The sequence below is a fragment of the Leopardus geoffroyi genome, chromosome C3, assembly GCF_018350155.1.
Source record: "Leopardus geoffroyi isolate Oge1 chromosome C3, O.geoffroyi_Oge1_pat1.0, whole genome shotgun sequence".
NCBI lineage: Eukaryota > Metazoa > Chordata > Mammalia > Carnivora > Felidae > Leopardus > Leopardus geoffroyi.
Window position 1 is genome coordinate 56,466,006 of NC_059338.1, and position 25,332 is coordinate 56,491,337.

The window sequence follows — 25,332 nt, forward strand, 5'->3', positions numbered from 1 at the left end:
AAAACATACAAAACAAAAACACTCACCTTTTGATCCTTTCCTCTTTCTGAAATTTTTCTTGTATCTTCTGCTCTTTAAGCCAGAAGTCTGAATCATTTCCTTCAAAATTTGAAGGGTGTGGTTTATTGAGCGCTCTAATTTGTCAGGTATCTTAGTTTCTCCATTAAAAATTAGTACACAGAATCTCGGATATCCAATTTTATGTTGTTTTTGGACCAAATGACCACTAATCTTTAGCCATTACCAGACAGGCTATTTTGAGCCTAGCGTGACAGAGAGAGTAGAGCTTTAGAGGCTGTGGAGGTACGTTCCTTGGTTCTGCCTCTCAAAAATTTTGAGCAAGTTACTTAGTCTGTCCGAGCTTCAGCATTTCAAAGAACTGCTGAAAAAATGTGAGCCAACACAGGTAAGGATCCATCAGAGTGCCTGGCAAATAGTAAATACTCAACAATAGTTCAGCATTTCCACTTTGGGCTATGACATGGTAGTTTGTAGCAGACCAACATTGTTCCCTCGGAGAGCAACTGGAAAAATCTGAACTACTTATGTCGTCTTCACCTTAAATATCAGAGGGCTTCTAAGGCAACCAGAACTCAGTGGTTGGCTCATGGAAGTAATCATGTTCCAGAAAGAATGCTTTCTGTGGTAAACCAAACTTGATCCATTCTCTCTTTATCCTTGGGTTCTCTGCCACCTTTTGGCATAGAGCAACAAGAGGGAAGGACTTGAGTCCGGGCAGAGCTTTATCAATTGTATGACCTTAAAGGAAGATACATGTGAATCCGGGATTGTTGAGATTTCATAAAAGAGGGAGACTGAGACAAATGAGACCAATATTCACAATCGTTCTCCCCCACCCCGCCCCCCGCCCCGAGGTAGTTGCCAGTTAAGCTGCACAAGGCCAAAGGTTAAGAGGCAATGTGAATAAAAAGCAGATCAGAGATTCTGGCAACCTGACAAGGGCCAAGAAGACCACAATTGAAGTTCATGGCATACCAAGGAGAATCCATGAGAAACACTTCAGGCTCTCTGTTAGGAGATCTAGATAACTATATCCTAAGAAAGAAAACAAATTAGATGTAGGCTGACTCTTACCAACATTGAGTTCAGTCACAAAATGAATTGAGCTGATTTGCCTCTCTGTTGTCCTTTAAGATAGGTTGAATCCTCTATGAAGAAATATCACATCCAGAGTCACCGTAATTTTCATACAAAATGTCCAGCATTTGATCCTAAAACAGAGAAGCAAAACCAGACATATTAAGAGACAAGACCAAGAGAAACGACACGTACAACAGAAGTAGGTGGCCCAGGTATTAGGGAAAGCAGGCATGGACTTAAAATTTTGATTAATAATTAAGGGGCCCCTGCGTAGTTGAGTCAGTTAAGTGCCCGACTCTTGATTTCAGCTCAGGTCATGATCTCACAGTCGTGGGATCGAGCCCCACATTGGGCGCTGTGCTGAGCATGGGGCCTGCTTAAGATTCTCTCTCCCTCTTTCTCTGCCCCTCACCCCTGCTAGCACTCTCTCTCTCAAAATAAATAAATAAACACATTAAAAAAATAAATCTTTAAATTAAAAACATTAATAATTCATATAACCAAAGGAACATATAAGATGAGAATTGCACCACTAGAATTGTAAAAACTAAATAGAATTTCTAGCACTGAAAAAGATGACTGAACTTGAAAGCCCAGTAAATAAGTTTAACTGGATATTTGACACAGTTCCAAAGAGAATTAATGAGCTGAAAAATAGACCAGAAGAAAATATCTAGACTGAGGCATGGAGGGAAATAAATACTGGGAAGCAGAGAGGATTCTGGGAGACTGGAGGAGTCAGAAACACCAGAAACTGTCTCTCCACCTAGGCAACAATTGCACTGGCAGAATCTGTCTAATATAATTAATTTAAAACTCCAGAGTCTATTAAAGGCTTGAAACTTCCAGGGGTAAGGCTTGGATGGTAAATTGAGGTTAATTTCAGTCAGTTTCTCAGCCCCATGGCAGGAAGCTGTGCACATGTTCCCAGAGCAGCTACACACAGTTTATTGGACCCTATCCTCCAATATCAGGGATTTGTGCTCTAATTGCTGGTTGTGGCTTCTGATCACAGAGGTGCAGACAAAGAGGGCGGGTGGCAATTATTTTTCCACTCCCCGCATTGTTGCAAGCCCCCTCCCCTCAAACTAAAGTGATTTCTAGGGGTTTTAAGTGGCCAGTGCCCTTTCTCCCCCTTCATTTTTCTTTTTCCCCATTTGGGAGATAGACAGTTTTTAAAGACGAGGACATTCAAAAGCAGCTGCCTATGTGGGGAAAATTAGAAAGTGACCATGTATGCCCAAGGAAAGGTGCAAGCTCAAGAAAGACCTGAGAAGATCTTAAGTTTGCACCTCAGGCTGATCCGTGAACAGAGAGCCTGCAACAATAAAAAAAACAATACACAAAAGCAATAACTGAAACCTTGGGAAAGGGGAAGAATCTGATTTCCAGGATTACCAATTAATTAGATTCGAAGGTCTGGCTTTCAACAAAAAGTCACAAGGCATACAAAGAAACAAGAAAGTAAGGCCTGTTCAAAGTAAAAAAATAGATGAACACAAAATGTTCCTGAAAAAGATTTGATAGAAGATCTGCTAGAAAAGCCATTAAAACCATCATTGCCTTGAGGATGTTCAAAGACTTACAGAAAGATGTGGAGAAAGTTAAAAGAAAAAAAAAAAAGATATATGAGCACACTGGAAACATTAACAAAGAGATAGAAAACATAAAAAGGAGCCAAAAAGAAATTCTGGAGCCGAAAAGCACAATACCTAAAATGAAAACTTCACTAGAGGAATTCAAAAGCAGATTTGAGCCAGCAGAGGAAAAAACCCACAAATCTAAAGGTAGGAAGGTGAAAATTATCACATGTGACCAGAAAGAAAAAGTATAGAAGCAAAGTGAATACAGTCTAAGTGCCCTGTGGGGTGCTATCGAGCAGGCCCTTTACATGTTATACGAGTTCTAGGAGAAGAGAAGGGGGCACAGGGAACATTTTCTGGAGAAATAATGGCCGAAAACTTCCCATATTTGAGGAAAGACATGAATAGAAACACCTAAGAAGCTCAACACTGTGCAAATAAGATGAACTCAAAGAGACTCACTCCAGGACACGTTATAATCAAACTTTCAAAAGCCGACGATAAAGAGATCATCTGGAAGCAGCCCAAGAGAAGCAACTAATCACGTGCAAGGGAGCCTCACTACAATGATCAGCAGATTTTTTCATCAGCAGCTTTAGAGGCCAGAAGGCAGAGGGTCAATATATCCAAAGCACCTGAAGGAAAAATAAAAAACAAAAAACCTGCCAACCACGGATCCTATATCTGGTAAAGCTGTCCTTCAAAAGTGAGGGAGAAATTAAGACATTTCCAGACAAGTAAAAGCTGAGGGAGTTCATTACAACTAGAGCTGCTTTACCAGAAATGCTCACAGGAATCCTGCAAGGTGAAATGAAAGGAAACTAGACAGTAAACTGAAGCCATTTAAAGGAAAAAAAAATTATATATATAAAGTTAAATGGAAGCTAGTATTATTTGCAATTTCACTTTTTCTGTTCTACATTGTTTAAGAGACTAATGTCTCTTAGTCTCAAAAAAAAAAAAAATTATTGTCTAGGGATGCCTGGGTGGCTCAGTTGGCTAAGCATCTGACTCCTGATTCCAGCTCATGATTTCACAGTTCATGGGTTTGAGCCCCACATCAAGCTCCATGCTCACACTGCAGAGACTGCTTGGGATTCTCTCTCTCTTTCTTTCTCTCTCTTTCTCTTTCTCTTAAATAAATCAACTTAAAAAATTATTGTCTAAAAGCTAGTATCACTGTAACTTTGGTTTGTAACTCTACATGTTTTATATATAGTTTAAGAGACTAATGCATTCAAAAGAATTATTTGTTTAGGTTTGGGGACTCACAATGTAAACGATCTAATTTTGTGACATCCACAACTAGAGAGGTAGGGACAGAGCTGTCAAGGAGCGGAGTGTGTGTGTGTAACTGAAGTTAATCTGCTATAAATTCAAATTAGAGTGCTATAACTTTAGGATGTTCAGTGTGATCCCCATCGTCACCACAAAGAAAATAGCTATAGAATATATACAAAGGATATGAGAAATAAATTTAAATGTTTTACTACAAAAAAAAATCAACTAAACACAAAAAAAAGATAGTAATGCAAGAAATGAGGGACAAAATGCTGTAGGGTCTAAAGAAAATGAATAACAAAATGACAGAAGTCCTTCCTTATCAGTAAATGGATTAAGCTCTCCAATCAAACAAAAGACAGAGATTGGTGAAAAAGCTAAAGTGCGTGATCTAACCATATGCTGTCTACAGGAGAATTTTTTTTTTTTTTTAATTTGAGAGAGCACGTGAGCAGCAGAGAGGGGGCACAGGGAGAGAGAATCTTGAGCAGGCTCCATGACCAGCGTGAAGCCCGACTGGGGGCTCAATCCCATGACCCTGGGATCATGATCTGAGCAGAAATCGAGTCAGATGCTCAACCAACTGAGCCACCCAGGCGCCCCACAAGAGACTCACTTTAAATCCGAAGACACAAACAGACTGAAAGTGAGAGAATGGAAATTGGTTCCTTTAGCAAATAGTAACCAAAAGAGAGCAAAAGTGGCTAGAGGAATATTAGCCAAAATGGTCTTTATATCAACACAGGTTAAAAGGATAAAAAACACTATATATTAATAAAAGTTTCAATACAGCAAGAATATATAACAATTATGAACACTGTGGACCTGATGACAGACCAGCAAAATATAGGAAGAAACTGACAGAATTAAAGGGAGAAATAGCTCTATAATAATAAAAGATTTTAATACTTAACTCTCAGTAGATGGAGGTCTTCAACAACATCAGAGAGCAGCTAAATCTAACAGACATTACAGAACACTCTACTCAACCACAAAAGCACTTGCTTTCTTTTCAAATGTGCATAGCGCATTTTCCAGGTTGGACCATATGTAAGCCACAAATTAGGTCTCAATAGATCTGAAAAGACAGGTATACGAATCCTTTTCTCCAGCCACAATGGGATGAAATTAAAATTCAACAACAGAAGAAAACTGGAAAATTGACGAATTAAAAAACACACTCTTAAACAAGCAATACTCTTTGCAACAGATTCAAACTGCAAATAACCCAAATATTCAATGGTGTTATCAATAAATAGTGTTAGGTTTATATAATTGAATATTACCTGCTGTTACATGCATCAATATGAATGAGTCTTACAGAGATCATGTTGGTAAAAAAACGCCAGGCACAAAGAACAGATTTTGTTTGTTTATTTTTTTAAAAAGTTGCTTCCCTTCATATTCTGCTTCCCAAGCTGAAGACATACCTTGTTACATTTCCACAGAAACTATAATTCAAGGAAGAAATTGGAGGCCCAATGGGTGTCATTTATCTATCATTTGTCTTTGACCGAGAATTTCTGTAAGGATGAGTAGAAACATGTAAAAAACAATACTTAAAACTGAATATTACTTGGTCTAACAAGCATCAAATATTTTTCAAATTGCCTTCTGACATTTAGCAGGATCTTAACTATATTTTTGTGTGTTTAATTAAGTGATATACTAAGTATATAGCATTGAAATCAGATATCTGGAACATACAGGCCATGAGAGTTTCTCCAGCTATATGAGTGTTCACATTGATCTCGATATCATAACTTTGGACCTGCAGTAATAGTAATAATTGCTATCATTAGATGAATACTTACTACGTGCCAAATACTGTGCTGAGTGTTTATATCCATTACCTCAGCTAAGCCTCACAATAATCCCAGAAAGTAGGTTTTACTATCCTTTTTGCCAAGGTTAAATCATTTTCCAGGGCAGGAGAGGTCACTCAGCCATGATTAGAATCTGGTTGACTCTGACCATGGTCAGGTGCCTGCTGGTAACTCCCTTGATAAATGTTGTATCATGTTGGCGTGTGTAGCAGTGATTTAAAGGAGTGTCAATTCAATGGTCTGAAACTGTAAATGTAAGTTTTAGTACAAATTTAGCCCTAAGAGTACCTATTTCCCATCCCTTGGCCTCTACTCTCACTTGACCCTCGTGAGATACTATAGCAGTAATAAGAAAAAAAACCTAGATATATCATGAGGAAGAAGCCCTCAATTCATTTGCTTATCTCACCAAAGGGTCCATATCCCCAAACAGGGTTATCATCAAGCACTTTGGACCTTGTCTTTGCTTTCTTCTCCTGGGAATGGAGTAAAGAGAAAAGTTGTACAGCAGCATTCAGAATGACAAAACGTATGCTTAGATAGTCTATAAATCAAAGGATATTTGTACTTAGGTTATTTTTTCTTTTTACCGTTTTACTCAGCTCTTGTTTGAAAGGTTCCAATCTTTGGTGTCTAATGAAAGATTCCTTTGTCGTGTCACATTGGGAAGAGTATCGTCATACCCATGTTCCTCAGTTGCCGGGACTCAGACTCCTGTCCTTAGATAGTAGGAAGGACGTGTTATCATGACCTTGGACTGTGTTGGTGAAATATGTTCTTTCTGAAGATAACAGTCTCATTGAAAAATGAATCTGCACTTCCATAGGTTGAAGAAGAATTTCAGCTCCTGCACCCCGCTGTAGCAAGAGTACTAATAAAAACCTTGAACCCATTACTCATGTATGAGAACAAAGAGACCTTTATTGAAAATCAAATAAAAAGTATAGAGAGTCAGGCAGCACATTAAGTGAAGATTCCAGCCTTCTTCTTCGCTCATATTGCTTTTCATGGCATTTGAGATTAAAGGTTTGATAGAATTCAACACAGTGACTTTTGCAAGGCTTGATTTTGCTATATCTGCAGAGTCTATTCACCTCTTCACCCAGAACTGACCTTCACTTCCCGATAAGATGTCTGTCTTCATTGTACCTTTCATGCCTATCTCAATCCTCGCCAACAAAATAGGTACTTTTAAAACACTTTCTCAGGCCTTTCTGCATTGAATATGCATTCATTCACTCACTCACTCAGCATGTGTTGAGTGCCTACTAACACTGAGGATTAAAATAAACAGATAAACAAAAAAACTGGTCTGCCTACAGTGTGCTCACTATCAAACAGAAGATATAAACACATAATTAAAAACTTATTCGTGTGGCAAAGTTGATGATTGGACACTATATTTTTCTCTTTATTTTCTTCTTTCTTTCTTTCTTTCTTTCTTTCTTTCTTTCTTTCTTTCAGAGAGAGAGAGAAAGAGAGAGAAAGAGAATGAGTGGGGAGGGGCAGAGGTCAAGTGCAGGAGAGAGAATCTTAACTAGATTCCATGCCCAGCACAGAGTCCAATGCAGGGCTCCCTCCCGTGACCATGAGAGGATGATCTGAGCCAAAATCAAGAGTCAGACTCTTAACTGACTGAGCCACCCAGGCACCTCTGAAAACTATAGTTTTCAAATAAAAAAGTAATTTATTTAATTTATAAAATCTATCTATTTCCCTAGTCCACCCCTCTGTCCCCCGCCCTTCATCCAGCAGGGCCAAAAGAAAAACTTAAATTCAACATTTAATGGTATCTCAGACTCCTGGGGAGCAAATAGTCTCTTAAAGATAACTCAGTCTCTTTGGGGATGTTGATACTCAATCTTTCCACTTGCTTTCCATCCCCCTGGCTTTCTTCTAGGATAGCGTCTGAGCACATCAGGGAGGGGCTTCAAATCTCAAAGAGGAGAGAGATCCTAAGACCCACAAATAAGATCCACAATCCATAAATAAGTCCCGTTTTTATTTCTAGGTCTTCTGTGACAAGGCTTCTGGTTGGGACCAATTCCTGGCTTCCCTTTTGCAGGTATTATTGATGAAAGTATGATTTCTTGGTCTTAGATGGGTAGGCCAATATTCACCATGGCTTCCTAAGCCACACTTTGGTGCAATCCAGCACACCTGTCTCAGTTTTCAGCCCGTGGGTTCAGCTCTCCAGCACTGGGATCCTTTTTACAAGTCTCCTCATCACTTGCCACAACAATACCATACAGGTGCAATGGTTCAACTCATTTACTTTCCTTACCCCCCATCGTCCACACCATTGGCATGTGAACCTCTGGGTCTCTTCTATACACTTAAGGAATTGAGGGAGTCTTCCTTCAGAGGGCTAACTCAGGCCTCATAAGCAAACCAAGCCTTTCCATGTTTTGTTTGTTTGTTTTTTCTTGATACAGGATAAAACTCTGTGAGGTCATCTCTTCCTGAAGTTCCAAATAGGAAATAGAAAAGCCCTTGGAGTTGGAGCGATGGGGGGGGGGGGGGGGGGAATCTCTATGGGAGAATGCCTGAGAAACGGATTCTGACCATTTACTTCCTCCCATCTCTTTTTTCTTTTCTTTTCTTTTTTTTTTTTTTTCCCACGATCTCTTACTCCAGAAGGTGGGATTTTTCACTTTCCTATATGGAAAGGACATGTGTCTTCTGAATTCTCTCTACCCGTGGGAATTTGATGCTCAGGTCAACCTTTCCTGGCCCTTGATGATTTTTAAAGAGTAGAAAAAGTTAGAGGTTTATTTTGCTCCCTCTACAATGCTTGGCTTCTAAGAATATTGTCGTAAAGATTACTCAAAAATCCCATTTTGGGTAGCCAGTGATTGAATATCACCTCTTTCTTTGCTGTTCCTGTTTGGTATCTCCAGTAGATGGATATCGCTAAATAACTAGAAAGCTACATTCATGGAAATATAACAAGAAAGCTTCACATTTTCATATTTATTATATATTATGTATATTTATACATCTTCTGAAATTTAAAATAGATTACATATTTGTAGTTTTATAATATGTTATATGCTATTATATAAAACAGTCAAAGATTGCTTCTCAGCCTTATGGCTAAGATCAAGTGTAGTATCTGTTCTTATCAGTTTAATAAAACAGTCAAAGAATATTCCATTGGCTTCTGTGATTGAGTGAACAAACAAGAGTTGGACTGGCTGTAGTTATCACAATCAGGTGCCATTTATTACTATCGTTTATGCCAAACAGAAACTCATAGAAAAGCAGAAATAGAACAGATCCTTTTTGACAATAAGACAATATAATTAAAAATTACATTTATAAAAGTATAACATAAATTATGACAATTAAAACTAATCTTTATTAAAATTTTATTTATTTATTTACTTATTTGAAAGAGTGTGTACAAGCATGCATCACAAGAGCATGGGAGGGGCAGAGAGAGAATTCCAAGCAGGATCTGTGCTTTCAGTGTGGAACCCTACATGGGGCTCAATCGCAGGAACATGAGATCATGACCTGAGCCGAAATCAAGGGCTGGATGCTCAACCGACTGAGCTATCCAGGCGCCGCAGAAAATTAACATTTTAAATTTGTAAAAATACATGAACCTAAGCATAATGAAAACTAGAATTATAAAATATTTAGAAAGTTATATAGACTCCTGGTAAACATGGCAAGTTGAGTAGGCAAACGCCAAACCAATGAAAGGAATGACTGAGTCAGAAAGGAGACCCTGAAGGAGGCTCCTGAAAAATAACTTACACTGAGTTTTCCTCTGGTGCCTTGATCCTCTCTCTTTGCTGTAATTGTTAAAAATTTCACAACTGTTTGAATATGTGTGAGCTTCTTTTAAGCTCCTGCTAAGGATTTGATATGTTCCTTTTCATGTCTTTTTTCAATTCTGGAAAATTTTTTAGTTCTTATCTCTACCATAATTGGCTCTCTCCCATTCTCTCTGTGCCCTCTGTCTGGAATTTTTTTAAGCAACATATATCAGAATTGGTGATTACATCCTTCATGTTCCTAACTTCTCTATCCTATATTGTCTCTGTCTCTCGGTATGGTGTTTTGAGAAACTTGACTTCCTCAGACCTATTTTCCAATTCTTTTTTTTTTTAATTTTAATTTTTTATTTTTTTATTAAAACGTTTTATTTATTTTTGAGACAGAGAGAGACAGAGCATGAGCAGGGGAGGGGCAGAGAGAGAGGGAGACACAGAATCTGAAGCAGACTCCAGGCTCCAAGCCGTCAGCACAGAGCCTGATGCAGGGCTTGAACTCAGGAACCATGAGATCATGACCTGAATCAAAGTCAGATGCTTAACCGACTGAGCCACCCAGGCACCCCCTATTTTCCAGTTCTTGACCTCTTTCTTGAGCAGGGTCTGGTTTGTTGTTCAACCTATCTGAGTTATTTTATTTCAATGACTGCCTACATTAATTGATTCTTTTCCATTCTGTCCTATTCTTGCCCAATGACTTCTAACACATCTTTTATTTTTTGAAATACTCTGAACATATTTATTTAATCTCTTTTAGATTATTATCTTTCGTTAAGGCAAAAAAATTCCCACTTATGCATCCAGTGCCTTCCCTCAAGTTGGTTTGCTCATTTTTGATGTTTGTGATTTTATTATGAGTAAATATAAAAATAATCACTAAATTGTTATAATTAAAAATCAAGCTTGACCAAAAATCTAGGCAAAAATTACATGGAAAATAAGAGCGTGGAGTTAAATCATTCTAAGGTTTTTTAGACTGTTTAATAGGAAGATATAGATAATGATTAAACTTTAAACTATTAAATTAAATTAAATTAAATTAAATTAAATTAATGTTACAGATTTGAGGTTAACCACTAAAAGAACATAAATGGAATGTATAATTCCAAAACCACTAGAGGAAAATAAAGAATTTAAAAAATTCAATAAAATCAATAGAAAGCAAAAAAAAAGGGGGGGGGGAGTATAGAGAGAAGCATGGTAAATATAAAACACAAAATCAAGTATATCAATACTCAAAATATTACAAACAGATTTAAATTAATTATTAAAAGTCCAAATTGGTCAGACAATATTTAAAGGACAAATCCAGCACTATGATACCAACAAAAGACACACTTAAAGTAAATTGCACTAACAAGATAAGTAAGTCCAGGGCAGGTAAGGTATCATGGTGACCATAGTTAACAATATTAAATTTTATATTTGAAAGAGAGAGTGGATTTTTAAAGTTCTCATCAGAAGAAAAAAAATGTAACTAAGTGTGGTGACGGATGTTAACTAAATTTATTTTAATCATTTCACAATACATATACCTATATCAAACCATTATGTTTTATGCTTAAAACTATATACAGTGTTATGAGTCAATTATACTTCAGTTTAAAAGAGTAGATTATACCTAAAGACTAAAAAATAAGAGGATGGAAATATTAATAAATGAAGGGATTAAATAAACGCTGGTTTAGTCACATGACAAAATACCATGCAGCAGCTAAAAACAAATGAGCTCTCCATATCCAGATGTATCAATATATCAATCAATCTATATAGGTCCATTAGTATAGTTTTTGAAAATTGAATATAAAAGATGCAGAAGTATACATCGGTATGGTAGTATTATAACTACTTTAATAAGTGCTTTAAAAGCATAAAAGAGGGGCGCCTGGGTGGCTCAGTCAGTTAAGCGGCTGACTTCGGCTCAGGTCATGATCTCGCGGTCCGGAGTTCGAGGCCCGCGTCGGGCTCTGTGCTGACTGCTCAGAGCCTGGAGCCTATTTCAGATTCTGTGTCTCCTCTCTCTGACCCGTTCATGCTCTATCTCTCTCTGTCTCAAAAATAAATAAACGTTAAAAAAAAATTTAAAGCATAAAATAATACTGTATTATTTTATGTATGTTATGTTATGTATATGTATATTATTCATGAATTTGTAGACTTGTAAATTTAAAGGTGTGGAATTGACAGTCATATCAAATTCATGATGATGATTGCCTCTGTGAAAAGGAGAAAAATTATCATGGAACAAGAAACAAAGACAACTTCAACTTCATAATGTTTTATTTTTGCCAAATCCTAAGAAAAAGTAAAAACTAAAATAATGAATACACTATTTAATAAAGTAGTAATAATAGGAACATTATTATCAAGGAACATATTCTATGTGCCAGATATATATATAATATTAATTATATAAGTTATTTAAGAAATAAAGAACGATAGAAGGAACTTATAATCATTGATTAAAAAATGTAAAAGCATTGTAAGAGAATACATCCTATAATGTTATCCTATAACTTGAAAGTAAATAAGCAAAGTGTTTCAGGAAAATGAAAATAAAATGTACCGCCCCTAGAAATGGTAAAAATATTTACTGGATCAAAATTCATGGAATAAATAAAGACATTTGTTAAATAATTGTCCCTTCAAAAGACACTGGAGCCAAGTAATTTTATGGATGCATTTATCCAAACATTCAGGGAACAAATAATTCTGGGCTTTTTAAATTGTTCTAGAACATAGAGAAAGAGGGAATATTCCCAATTTATTTTTTTTTCTTTTGATAGCTAACAAAATTCTGATACCAAAATTTTATAGAGAAGTGCAAAAACCAAAGGACTCACCAATTTCCCAAACAACCTAAAATATTTCTTAAAAGACTAAGCTATAATGACTAAGCAGGATTTGTTCTAAGAAGAAATGAGTGGTTTGATATTAGGATATGTATTACTATCATTCATCGAAAGAAAAGCATCAGAAGAGATGCTGAAGAGGCAGTTAATAAAATTCAACATCTATTCTCATAAAAGCTTTAAAAATAAGATTAGAGAGTAACTTTTTAGCATGATAAGATACACAGCTTAAAATAATTGAACAATATCATGTCTTATGATGATGTAACTCTACAGAAAGTCAGGAATAATGAAAAGAGCCTATGATCACAAAGGTTGTGTAGGATTGTCCAAGAAATGCCAGCTAACACAATTAAATAAGAGAACTGTGTAATGTTGGAAAGAGGAAGCACACTTATCAAGTGTTATAAAATGATATGATTGTCCACCTGAATAGCCTGAGAAAATCAACAGAAAAAAACCCTTAGAACCAATGAGTTCAATACTGTTTTGAGTTATAAATTAAAATTTAAAAGTTCCATAGTTTTCCCACATTTCAAGTATAGTCAGATACAATATACAATATTAAATAAAATACCCTAATCATAATGGTAATAAAATGTCAAATGCCTAATGACAAAATGAAAAAGACATGTATAGGACTTACAAAAGGCCAACTATAATCCACTCTTGAAGGAAATCAAAGGAGACTTGCTTTGAAGAGGAGAAACATAGCACATCTCCAGATGAAAATACTCAATATGTTAAAAATGTTGATTAGTCCTGGGGGGACGCTGGGTGGCTCAGTCAGTTAAGCATCTGACTTTGGCTCAGGTCATGATCTCGTGGTTCCTGAGTTTGGGCCCCATGGGGGACTCTGTGCTGACAGCTCAGAGCCTGGAGCCTGCTTCAGATTCTGTGTGTCTCTCTCTCTGACCCTCCCGCACTCGTGCTCACTCTCTCTCTCTCTCTCAAAGATAAACATTAAAAATCTTTTAAAAATTAAAAAAATAAATTAAAAATGTTGACGAGTCCTGAATAAATCAGTAAATTTAATGTAGTTGCAACAATAGTTACTTTTTTTTCAATTTCCAAAATTATTTTAGAGTTAAGCTAGAACAAAGATACAAGTCCAATTTTCTAAAGTGTATTCTGGCAAATTGTATCAAAAAATGTATGCTTTGATATAATAAATTCAGCTTTTAGGAATAAATTTCTTTTTTTTTTTTTTTAATTTTTTTTCAACGTTTATTTATTTTTGGAACAGAGAGAGACAGAGCATGAACGGGGGAGGGGCAGAGAGAGAGGGAGACACAGAATCGGAAACAGGCTCCAGGCTCTGAGCCATCAGCCCAGAGCCCGACGCGGGGCTCGAACTCACGGACGGCGAGATCGTGACCTGGCTGAAGTCGGACGCTTAACCGACTGCGCCACCCAGGCGCCCCAGGAATAAATTTCTAAAACATAATCAGGCAGGAGCACAGCAATGTATATACAAGAATATTCATAAAAGTATTTTTTATAATGGAAAAATGTGAAAAGAACTAAGTAATAGGATAATGATTAAATACATTATAAATTTATTAAATACTATGCAGCTATTAAAATAATGAAGTCATTGGAGTACACTAGTTTGGGATGATGTTCACAAGGTAGGAGGGTTTTTTTTGTTATGTTTAACTTTTAATTCCACGATAGTTTACATACAGTGTTATATTAGTTTCAGGTGAACAATATAGTGATTCAACAATTCCATACATCACCCCAGTGCTCATCACAAGTGTCCTCCTTAATGCCTCTCACCTATTTCACCCATCCTCCCACTCACCTCCCCTCTGGTAACCATCAGTTTGTTCTCTACAGTTAAGATTCTGTTTCTTGGTTTGCCATTCTCTCTCTCTCTCTCTCTCTCTCTCTCTCTCTGGCTTTCCTCATTTGTTTTGTTTCTTCAATTCCACATATGAGTGAAATCATTTCACGTTTGTCCTTCTTTGAGTTGTTTCGCTTAGAATATACTCTCTTGCTTCATTCATGTCATCACAAATGGCAAGATTTCGTTGTTTTTTATGGTTGAATAAAAAATTTTATGGTTGTTTTTATGGCTGAATAGTACATTCATTGAATATAATATCACATTCTTTATCCATTCATCTATCGATGGATACTTGGGCAGCTTCCATAATTTGGCTATTGTAAATAATGATGCTATAAACATCGAGGTGCATATATCCCTTTGAATTAGTGTTTCTGTATTTTGGGAGTAAATAGTAGTGCAATTACTGAATCATAGGGTAGTTTTATTTTTAACTTTTTGAGGCACCTCCATACTGTTTTCCACCGTGGTTACACCAATTGCATTCCCACACGCTAGCCAACACTTATTTCTTGTGTTGTTGGTTTTAGCCATTCTGCAAGGTGTGAGGTGATATCTCATTGTGGTTTTGATTTCCATTTCCCTGATGATGAGGGACGTTGAGCATCTTTTGATGCTGATGCGTTGGTTGGTCATCCAAATGTCTTCTTTGCAGAAATGTCTGTTCATGTTTTCTGTCCATTTTTAATTAGATTATTTGTTTTTTGGTGTTAAGTTGTATAAGTTCTTTATATATTCTGGATGCTAACCTTTTATCAGATGTCATTTGCAACTATCTTCTCCCGTTAAGTAGGTTGCCTTTTAGTTTCGTTGATTGTTTCTTTTGCTGTGAAGAAGCTTTTTATTTTGATGTAGTCCCAATAGTTTACTTTTGTTTCCCTTGCCTCAGGAAACATATCTAAAAAAAAAATTGCTATGGCCCATTTCAGAGAAATTACTGGCTGTGCTCTCTTCTAGGATTTTTATGCTTTCAGGTGTCACATTTAGGTCTTTAATCCATTTTGAATTTATTTTTGTGTATGGTGTTAAGAGAGTGGTCCAATATCCTTTTGCATGTAGCTCACCAGTTCTCCCCATACCATTTATTGAAGAGACTTTTTCCCATTGCACATTCTTTCCCGCTTTGTCAAAGATTAATTGACCACATAATTGTGGGTTTCTTTCTGGGTTTTCTATTCTTTTCCATTGATCTATGTGTCTATTTTGTGCCAGTACCATACTATTTAGATTACTAGAGCTTTGTAATATAACTTGAAGTCAGAAATTGTGATACCTCCAGGTTTTCTTTTCTTTTCTTTTTTAAATGTTTATTTTGAGAGAGAGAGAGAGCACACGTGTGCAAGTAGGAGAAGGGCAGAGAGAGAATCTCGAACAGGCTCCATGCTGTCAGCGATGAGGTTGACACAGGTCTCGATCCTACAAACCGTGAGATCATGACCTGAGCTGAAATCAAGTGTTGGACACTCAACCGACAGAGCCACTCAGGCTCCCTCAGCTTTGCTTTTCTTTTTCAAAATTGCTTTGGCTATTTGAGGTCTTTTGTGGTTCCATATAAATTTTAGGATTGTTTTTATCCTAGTTCTGTGAAAAATGCTGTTGTATTTTGACAGGGATTGCATTAAATGCATAGATTGCTTTGGATAATATCAACATTTTGCCAACACTTGTTCTTCCAATCCATGAACATGGAATATCTTTCCATTTCTTTGTGTTGTCTTCAATTTCTTTCATCAATGTTTTATAGTTTTCAGAATATAAGTCTTTCATCTCTTTGATCAAGTTTATGCCTAGGTATCTTATTATTTTTGGTTCAATTGTAAATCGGATGTTTTTCTTAATTTCTCTTTCTGTTGCTTATTAGTGTATAGAAATGCAACAGATTTCTACACATTGATTTTGTATCCTGCAACTTTATTGAATTCATTTATCAGTTCTAGTAGGTTTTTTGGTGGAGTCTTTAGAGTTTTCAACATATAGTATCATGTCATCTGCAAATAGTGAAAGTTTTACTTCTTCCTTACCAATTTGGATACCTTTTATTTATTTTTGTTGTCTGATTACTGGGGCTAGGACTTCCAGTACTGTGTTGAATAAAAGTGGTGAAAGTGGACATCCTTGTTTTGTTTTTGACCTTAGGGGAAAAGTTCTCAGTTTTTTCCCACGGACTATGATGTTCACTGTTGGCTTTTCATACATGGCCTTTATTATGCTAAGGTATGTTTTCTCTAAACCTACTTTGTTGAGGGCTTTTATCATGAATGGTTGTTGTACTTTGTCAAATGCTTTTTCTGCAGCTATCGAGCTGATCATATGGTTTTTCTCCTTTGTCTTGTTGATGTGATGTATCATGTTGATTGATTTGCAAATACTGAGCCATTCTTATATCCTGGGAATAAACCCCACTGGATCCTGGTGAATGATTTTTTAATGTATTTTTGGAGTATATTTGCTAGTATTTTGTTGAGGATTTTCACATCTATGTTCATCAGAGATATTGGCCTATAGTTCTCTCTCTCTCTCTCTCTTTTTTTTTTTTTTGTGGTATCTTTATGTAGTTTTGATATCAAGGTGATACTTGTCTCATAAAATGAATTTGGAAGTTTTTCTTTCTCTTCTATTTTTTTTGGAATAGCTTGAGTAGAATAGGTATTAACTCTTCTTTAAATGCTTGGTAGAATTTGACTATGAAATCATCTGGTCTTGGACTCTTGTTTCTTGGGAGTTTTTTTGATTACTGCTTTAATTTCATTACTGGCGATCAATCTGTTCCAATTTTCTATTTCTTCTTTCTTCAGTTTTGGTAGGTTATATATTTCTGGGAATTTATCCATTTCTTCTAGATTGTTCAATTTTTTGGCATATAATTTTTCATAATATTCTCTTATAATCCTTTGCATTTCTGTGGTGTTGGTTGTTATTTCTCCTTTCTATCGGTACTTTCCCTCTCTCTCTCTCTCTTCTGATGAATCTGGCTGAAGGTTTATCAATTTTATTGATCTTTTCAAAGAACAAGCTCCTGGTTTCATTAATCTGTTCTATTGTTTTAGTTTGTTTGTTTATTTTGTCTTTGTTTTTAGTTTCTATATCATTTATTTCTGCTCTAATCTTTATTATTTCTTTCCTTTCTCTGGTTTTAGGTTTTCTTTTTTGTTCTTTTTCTAGCTCCTTTAGGTGTAGATTAGGCTGTTTACTTGAGATTTTTCTTGCTTTTTGAGGTAGGCCTGTATTGCCATAAACTTCCCTCTTACAACAGCTTTGCTTTGTCCCAAAGGTTTTGGACTATCTGTTTTAATTTTCACTTGTTTCCCTGTACTTTTGGATTTCCTCTTTGATTTCTTGGTTGACCCATTCATTGTTTAGTACCATATTATTTAACTTCCATGTATTTTTGCTCTTTCCAGATTTTTTTTTGTGTGGGTGATTTCTGATTTCATAGCATTGTGGTCAGAAAAGATGCACAGTATGACTTCAATTTTTAAAAATTTGTTAAGGCTTGTTTTGTGGCTGAATATGTGATCTATTGTGGAGAATGTTCCATCTGCACCTGGAAAGAATGTGTTTTCTGCTGTTTTATGATGGAATGTTCTGAATATATCTGTTAAATCAATCAGGCCCAGTGTGTCATTCAAAGCCATTGTTTCCTTATTGATTTTCTGCTTAGATGATCTGTCCATTGATGTAAGTGGGGTGTTAACCTCCTCCTATTATTGTTGTTGTTGTTATTATATTGTTATTAACTGTTTTATGTACTTGGGTGCTTCCATGTTGTATGCATATATATTTACAATTTTTATATCTTTTTGTTGGATTGTTCCCTTTATTATTATATACTGTCCTTGTCTCTTTTTTAAGCCTTTGTCTTAAAGTTAGTTTTGTTCAATGTAAGTATTGCTATTCCAGCTTTCTTCTTACATTCCATTGTGGGATAAATGTTTCTTCATCCCCTCACTTTCAATCTGCAGGTGTTTTTAGGTCTAAAATGAGTCTCTTGTAGGCAGCATATAGATGGGCCTTGTTTTTTTATCTACTCTTTAACCTTATGTCTTTTGATTTAGTCCATTTACATTCAAAGTAATTATTGATAGGTATGTATTTATTGCCATTTTGTTACTTCCTTTGTGGTTGTTTTTATAGTTTTTCTCTGATCCTTTTATCTCTTTCTCTCTTTCATGACTTGCTGATTTTCTTTAGTGATATATTTGGATTCCTTACTTTTTATTTTATGCATATATACTAATTTTTTGATTTGTGGTTACCATTCAGTTTATATATAACATCTTTTGCGTATAGAAATCTATATTGACGGTCACTTAATTTTGAATTCATTTTTTACTTCTCTCCCCTCCACATTTCAGATATTTGGAATCATAGTTTACATCCTTTTATTTTGTGCTTCTCTTGACTGACTTTTATAGATATACTTAATTTTTTTTGTTTTTGTTGTTATTGATTTTCTGCTTCCTATTTTTCTTACTCTTTTTTTTAAACTTAAAAAAATTTTTTTTCAATGTTTATTTATTATTGAGTGACAGAGAGAGACAGAGCATGAGCATGGGAGGGGCAGAGAGAGGGAGAGACACAGAATCCGAAGAAGGCTCCAGGCTCTGAGCTGTCAGCACAGAGCCCAACGTGGGGCTCAGACCCACAAACCGCGAGATCACGACCTGAGCTGAAGTTGGATGCTTAGCCAACTGAGACACCTAGGTGCCCCATATTTTTCTTACTCTTACTTCTGCTTTTTGTTTTCCACTCACAGAGTCCTCCTTAAGATTTATTATCAGGCTGATTTAGTGTCATGAATTCTTTTAAGTATTGTTTGGGAAACTCTTTATCTCTTCTTCTATTCTGAATGATAGTCTTGCTGGATAGACTATCCTTGGCTGCAGATTTTTTCCTTTAAGAACTTTGAGTACATCATGCCACTCCCTTCTGGCCTGCAAACTTTCTACTGAAAAATTAGCTGATAGCCTTATGAGGTTTCCTTCGTATGTAATTGGCTCCTTTTCTCTTGCAATCTTAAAAATTCTTTCTTTATCACTATTTTTTCCATTTTAATTCCTATGTGTCTTGGTGTGGACCTCATTGGATTGTATTTGTTTGGGGATCTCTGTGCATCCTGAATCTGGATCTCTGCTTCTCTTCCCAGATTTGGAAAGTTTTTAGTTTTCCTTCAAACACATTTTCTGCCCCGTTCTCTCTCTGTTATTTTGGGATCCCTATAATACAAATGTATTACCCTTCATGGAGCCATTGAGTTCTCTAAGTCTATCTCGTTATGCAATATTTGTTTGTCTCTCACCTGTTCAGCTTGGTTGCTTTCCATTACGCTATTCTTCATGTCGCTAATATGTCTCTGCTTCCTGTAGCCTACATTTTATGCCATCTATTGTATTTTTAATTTTATTTATTGAATGCTTCATCTCTGAAATGATATTTTTTATCTTTTTGTGAAGGTCTCACTGATATCCTCCACCTTTTCCTGAAGTCCAGCAAATGTCTTTATGTTCACTACTTTAAATTCTGTATCAGGCAGATTACTTCTATCTGTTTTGCTTAGATCTTCTGCTATGATTTTGTCCTGTTTTTTCTTTTTTTAAAAATTTTTTTTTACATTGATTCATTTTTGAGAGACAGAGAGAGACAGAGCACGAGTGGGGGAGGGGCAGAGAGAGAAGGAGACACAGAATCCGAAACAGGCTCCGGGCTCCGAGCTGTCAGCACAGAGCCCGATGAGGGGCTCAGAACTCACAAACTGCGAGATCATGACCGAAGCCGAAGTTGGACGCTTAACCGACTGAGCCACTCAGGCGCCCCTTGTTCTCTTTTTTCATTTGAGACATATTTCTCTGTCTCCTTATTTTGTCTAGGTCTCTGTTTTGTGTGTTCGGAAAGTCAGCTACATCGTCTGCTCCTGAAAATAGTGGCTTTATGAGGAAGAGGTCCTGTAATGCCCTGGGGTGCAGTTTCCCTTGCTCACTAGAACCTGGCACTTCAGGAAAGTCTCATATGTGTGTTCCTTGTGTCCCGCTACTGTGCCTGAGTCACTTTTCCTTTCAGTTCAGGCATATGCACTGACTCTCTGCCTGTCGTGGCTGTGCTTGCTGTGTTGCGAGTGATACCCAGGCAGGCCAGCTCTGAGGGGGTGCGACATTAAAAGAGCTTGGAGGCAGGGTGGTGGTGTAGAACAATTTTTGCTGAGCCTAGGTCAGATCCTCCACAGCCTGGTGGCTGCCGCGGGCACAGCACTCGGTGTTGGTGTTGGCAGCCAGGAGCATCGGCAGCAGGGGCGTGTGTGGTGTCTTCGCACCTGGTGGCTGGGCAGGCAGTGTGCAGTGTGTGCGATGAGCCACTGGTCCTAGGCCAGATCCCCTGAAATACAACGGCCACCAGGGGCATGACATGGAGGCAGCAAGGAGGTGGGGAGTACACAGCGTTAACAAAATTTGTGCTGAGCCTAAGGGTCAAGGCCAGCAGGCTTGGAGTGGGTGGGAGCTCGTGGGTGGGGTGCACCAGCAGGTTACTAGCTCATGTCTGTGCAGTGCCACCTCCCACAGATGGAGGGGAGTGGGGGAGGAAAATGGCACCTGCCAGCAACTTTGCTCCTGGAGAGGTTATCCCGACCTGCTCTGAAATCTGTATAAACAGCTTTCCTGCCCATTGTGTAAACGATGGCTTGCACATTGCCTCTCCTCAGGCTGTTGTCTCTTTATGGGAGGGAGCCAGTGATCACTCACCCTCTCGGCTTGCCTGGTGCCATGTCAGCTGACTTAATAAAGCTCCAGGCTCCAAGTCCCGCTGGATATACAAGCTCACAAAACTCACCCCTCTGGTTTTCAAGGCCAGATGTTATGGGGATTCACTTTCCATATGTGGGCTCCCTGGTGCTTTCCCCTTTCTGCACCTGCGGTTCCCTCCTGTCTGTGGGCAGCTCTCGAGCACTGTGTCTGCCCTTCCTAACCTCTGCCATGTGGCTTCTTCTCTACCTTTAGTTGTGGCCCTTGTTCTGCCAGTGTTTAGATCGCAGTCTGGTTTATTTACTCAGATGTGAGTGATATCTAGTTGGCACCGTGGGAGAAAGTGAGCTTAGGGTCCTCCTACTCCATCATTGCCCCAAGCCTCTCTCCATAATGCAGGAGTCTTGTGAAAATTAGGCAAAAATATTTATAAACCAAATCTCTGTTTGCATAAAAATGAGACCAGAAGAAAGCACACGAGATATTGAAGGGTCATCTTTAAGTGCCGGAATCTTTTAGTGATTTTAATTGTCTTATTTTTTGTTTGATTGTTTATTTCTTCCAAAATTACATATATTTCTTGTATTATAAACAAAACACAAAAGGCAAATAAAGGAAATAGAAAGGAGCCATTCTATAGCTATAGGAGACTAAGTAATGTCAGTTTTCCTTTCTTTCCTTTTTTTTTCCTTTTTTATTTTTCATTTATTTTTTTGTTTATTTTTCCTTTCTTTCTTTAATATCATTTGTCTTCATCCTTTCTCCACTGCCTGGACCATTGCAGCAATTTCCTTACTGGTTATTTTGTGGCCAATACCCCTCTACTCTGCCAAGAAAGTGAATTTCCTAAATTGCAAATATGATCATATTTGCCTCTTTTGGCATTATCCAGTGGTTCCTTATTACCTACGGGAGGATAAACACCTTAGTAAAGTGATTGCATGCACTTCCTTTCATGAACTAGACTGACCTTACCTCCCACCCTCCATTTAACATATCAGTACCTAAGCCATTTACTCATCCGTAATGGTCATCCCACCTACTTTGCTTAAGATTAGCTTCTGATCGTTCTTCCGGTGTCAGTTCCAAAGTCACCTCTCACAAGAGTACTTCCTGGACTTCAAAGAGTTTTTCTGTTCCTCATCTCCTCTCTATTCTCCACCTTAGCCTTCACTTTTTTTCTTTATAAGCACTTATAATTAGTGCTTTAAAATTTTACATATTTATTTACATAGTACTTTTAAAATCTGGGTGGGCATGGGCTGAACACATCTTCTTCACTGTTTTAAGGAGTTTGTTTAATAAATGAATCAGCCCTTATTCTAAATGGCACTAGCTTCAGCTTTCTGAATGTGCTGAGCTGTTTCAGCCTCTACCCTCACACGTTCAGTTTCCTCCATCTGGACCATTCATGTCTTTCTCTGGAAAGTCTGATGAATACATGGTCATATTTCATGACTGGGTTTAAGTTTTACTTCTTTAGAAAAGCTGGTAGTGTTGACTATGCATATCTTTGTGTCCTGCTGAATCACAGTTCACCGTCTTCTCAGAATCTATCATTCAATTGCTTTTTATTAATTCACATGTCTTTTTCCCCCTAGAGATGGCTCTCATTCATCTCTATTTTCCCCATCATTAGCACAACATATAGTTGGCCCTCAATGATCGTTTGGAGCTGATTGGATGAATGCATAAATGCATTTCTCTGAAATGCTTCATGGCACTGTGACTTAAACTTTCATTTTATGTCAAGTGATTCTTATTAAAAACCGCCACAAGATTATTTAGTTCATAGTAGGAAAAAAAGACAAGAGGTTTCCAAAGGAATCTTCGAAGGCTATTTCATTTCTCCATAATCAATGGGATTTGTTAAAATAGCATCCATAGTCTTTGACCAATACCACCAAAAGCAACAAGAAATAAGAGTCAAAATAAAGGTTAAATTCATTGACTTCACCGATCTTAGCCAAGTACCATACTGTATCACAGTTGTACAGCCCTTTGAAAGGACTGAAATTGGTCACGGTCTAGAATTCTCAAATCTTTGGCTTATATTTAATTTCTTAGAAGCTGCACTGACCTCATCTCAGCTCACTACCTCTGAACCGGAGACGCTTGGGACGCCTTCCTCTTTTGGTCTTGGGATCATCCTTGTGCTTTCCATGTCCAGGTCTATAGTAGTGATGTTATTTCCTCAGCTTCAGACTCACGCAGTTATGCAAGGACAGCTTCTACTGCACAAATGAACATGAAACAGCCATCACTGCAGGTGCAGAGATGCTTTTATAATGAATTACTGCCTCCTTACTGGGAACCAGGAGAGACCTGCTGTGTTGTCACTTTTTAGTTATTAGGCAATGTCTGCAGGCACTCAAAATTTCTATTCCATGCTTACCCTTTTCTGGAGCAGAAAGCAAGTGCTATAACAGCTGTGTGTGTATTTGTTTTCTTTGGGGGCAAAGAGAGGCCAAAGAAACCACAAAACGGTCTAAATCACAGCTCTTCCCTCACTTACGTAAGGATTACAGAAGCAGGTGCACACTATTTGTTTCTTCTGGGTGTGTAATAAGGCCTCTGAGTTTTTCTATTACTAATTTATGAGAAGCCTATCATTACTGTCATATGTGTGGGGTGAGTGCTGTCTTAGCTACACGATAGAACTCCTTCGAAACACACACCCAATGGGGGTCTGGGACTGAACATTTCAGTCCTATCTCAGCGTCATCGTTCCTCTCATGTTTGAGGAACTGCAAAGTGAAAGGTCACAGCTACCTGGTGTGAGAGAGGTCTACGTTCAACTGAGGCTTCATTCTAAACCTTCTAAATTCCGCGGAGCCAAAAGGGTCGAGCAGAACATATTTGACGTTTTAGGGATATTTCTCACTCCACTCCATTCTGCTCTTGATCGTTCACTAAGGGGAAGAGCGGACCGTTTCTGAAAGATTCACATCGTGACACACCTAAAAACGAAGACTGGCCTTTTCCCTGATCTTCACACACTCCAAACTTGTATTCACCGTGAGGGTCACGAGGAATTGCTTGCTCATAGACTATCATCACATTTTTCATTTTTATAGATACTGCCAAATTGTGAAGCACGAAATTTCCCAAGTTTCTCACACGGGATTTCATGTGGATAATGGTGATGGGCGAACAACATCTTCGACCACAGTTGCTAGTAAATACAATAGCCCGTCATGTGTCTTGAAAAAGACTAGTTGTCACTATCAGTAGTAAGTAGGCATAAAGCAAAATGCTTTTGAAGCCCAAGGTGTGGTTATTCAGTTTACTTTTCCTGATAAGTGGGAGCCTAAGGAATGTTGTTGTGCTGCTGTGTTTCGTGGGCTGGGAGGCATCCTGCATCTGATTTCTGTGCCTGGAGCAAAAAAAAAAAAAAAAAAACGAAGTTATCAGAAGCAGCATCCTAAGGTGATGTCGGATAAAGACAGGTGCGTTAGTTTGCTAGTGCTGCCTCAATAAAGTGCCACAAAATTGTGTAGCCTACACAGTCTGAAAGCTAAAGTCTGAAATGAAGGTGTTGGCAGGGCTGAGTCCTTCTGAGGGCTGGGAAGGAGGGCTCTGTTCCAGGCTCCTCCTTGGCTTGTAGCTAGCCTTCTTCCCTCCGTGTCTCTTATCATCTCCCCACCATACACTTGTGTCTTTGTGTCCAAATTTTCCCGTTTTGTAGGGACACTAAGTCATGGTCAACACCAGTCATTTTGACTGGATCGCTTCTCTAAAGACTCTCTCTCCAAATCAGGTCAGAGTCTGAGCTACTGGGAGACGCGACTCCAACACATCTTTGGGAGGGGGCAACACAAAGACACAATGAGGGTTGGTTTGATGTCAGGTGACCAACAGATGAGAAATCCCAGATCCAAAGGCAAGGGGAGATTTGAGATTTAAGATAGCCAATTTGCGAGGGGGCTCAAAGAGTTCAGAATGATCAGAAATTTGGAATAATTCCTGGGCTGAAATGGCAGTGATTACAATAACTTTTTATGTGATGCACATAGCCCCTGTAATGTTTGGGTTAAGAGCATTTGAAGGGGCAGAGACGTTGGACAGGAGGAGGAACTGTGGTAGTAATGACATAAACAAGGCCAAGTTGTGGCACTGTTCATAATTAGGAGATGACAATACCGTTTGGTATTAGCATGTTTGACCCTTTTGAGTTCCTTATTGGTTATAATTTGGTTGTTTGGTTTTTTTCTTGTTTCTTTTGAGCTCCTTCCTATAGCTTTACACTGATTTAATTTAGGTTGGGTTTAATCCAAAGGGGATTTTGTAGAAATAAAGTCTACTTTGCTGAAGCCCT

At 37.7% G+C, this 25,332-nt stretch overlaps 1 pseudogene; it reads left to right on the forward strand.

The window, feature by feature from the left end:
• The first annotated feature begins 8,867 nt into the window (after window positions 1-8,867).
• On the forward strand, window positions 8,868-9,048 carry LOC123587134 (annotated as a pseudogene).
• The last annotated feature ends 16,284 nt before the right edge of the window (window positions 9,049-25,332 follow it).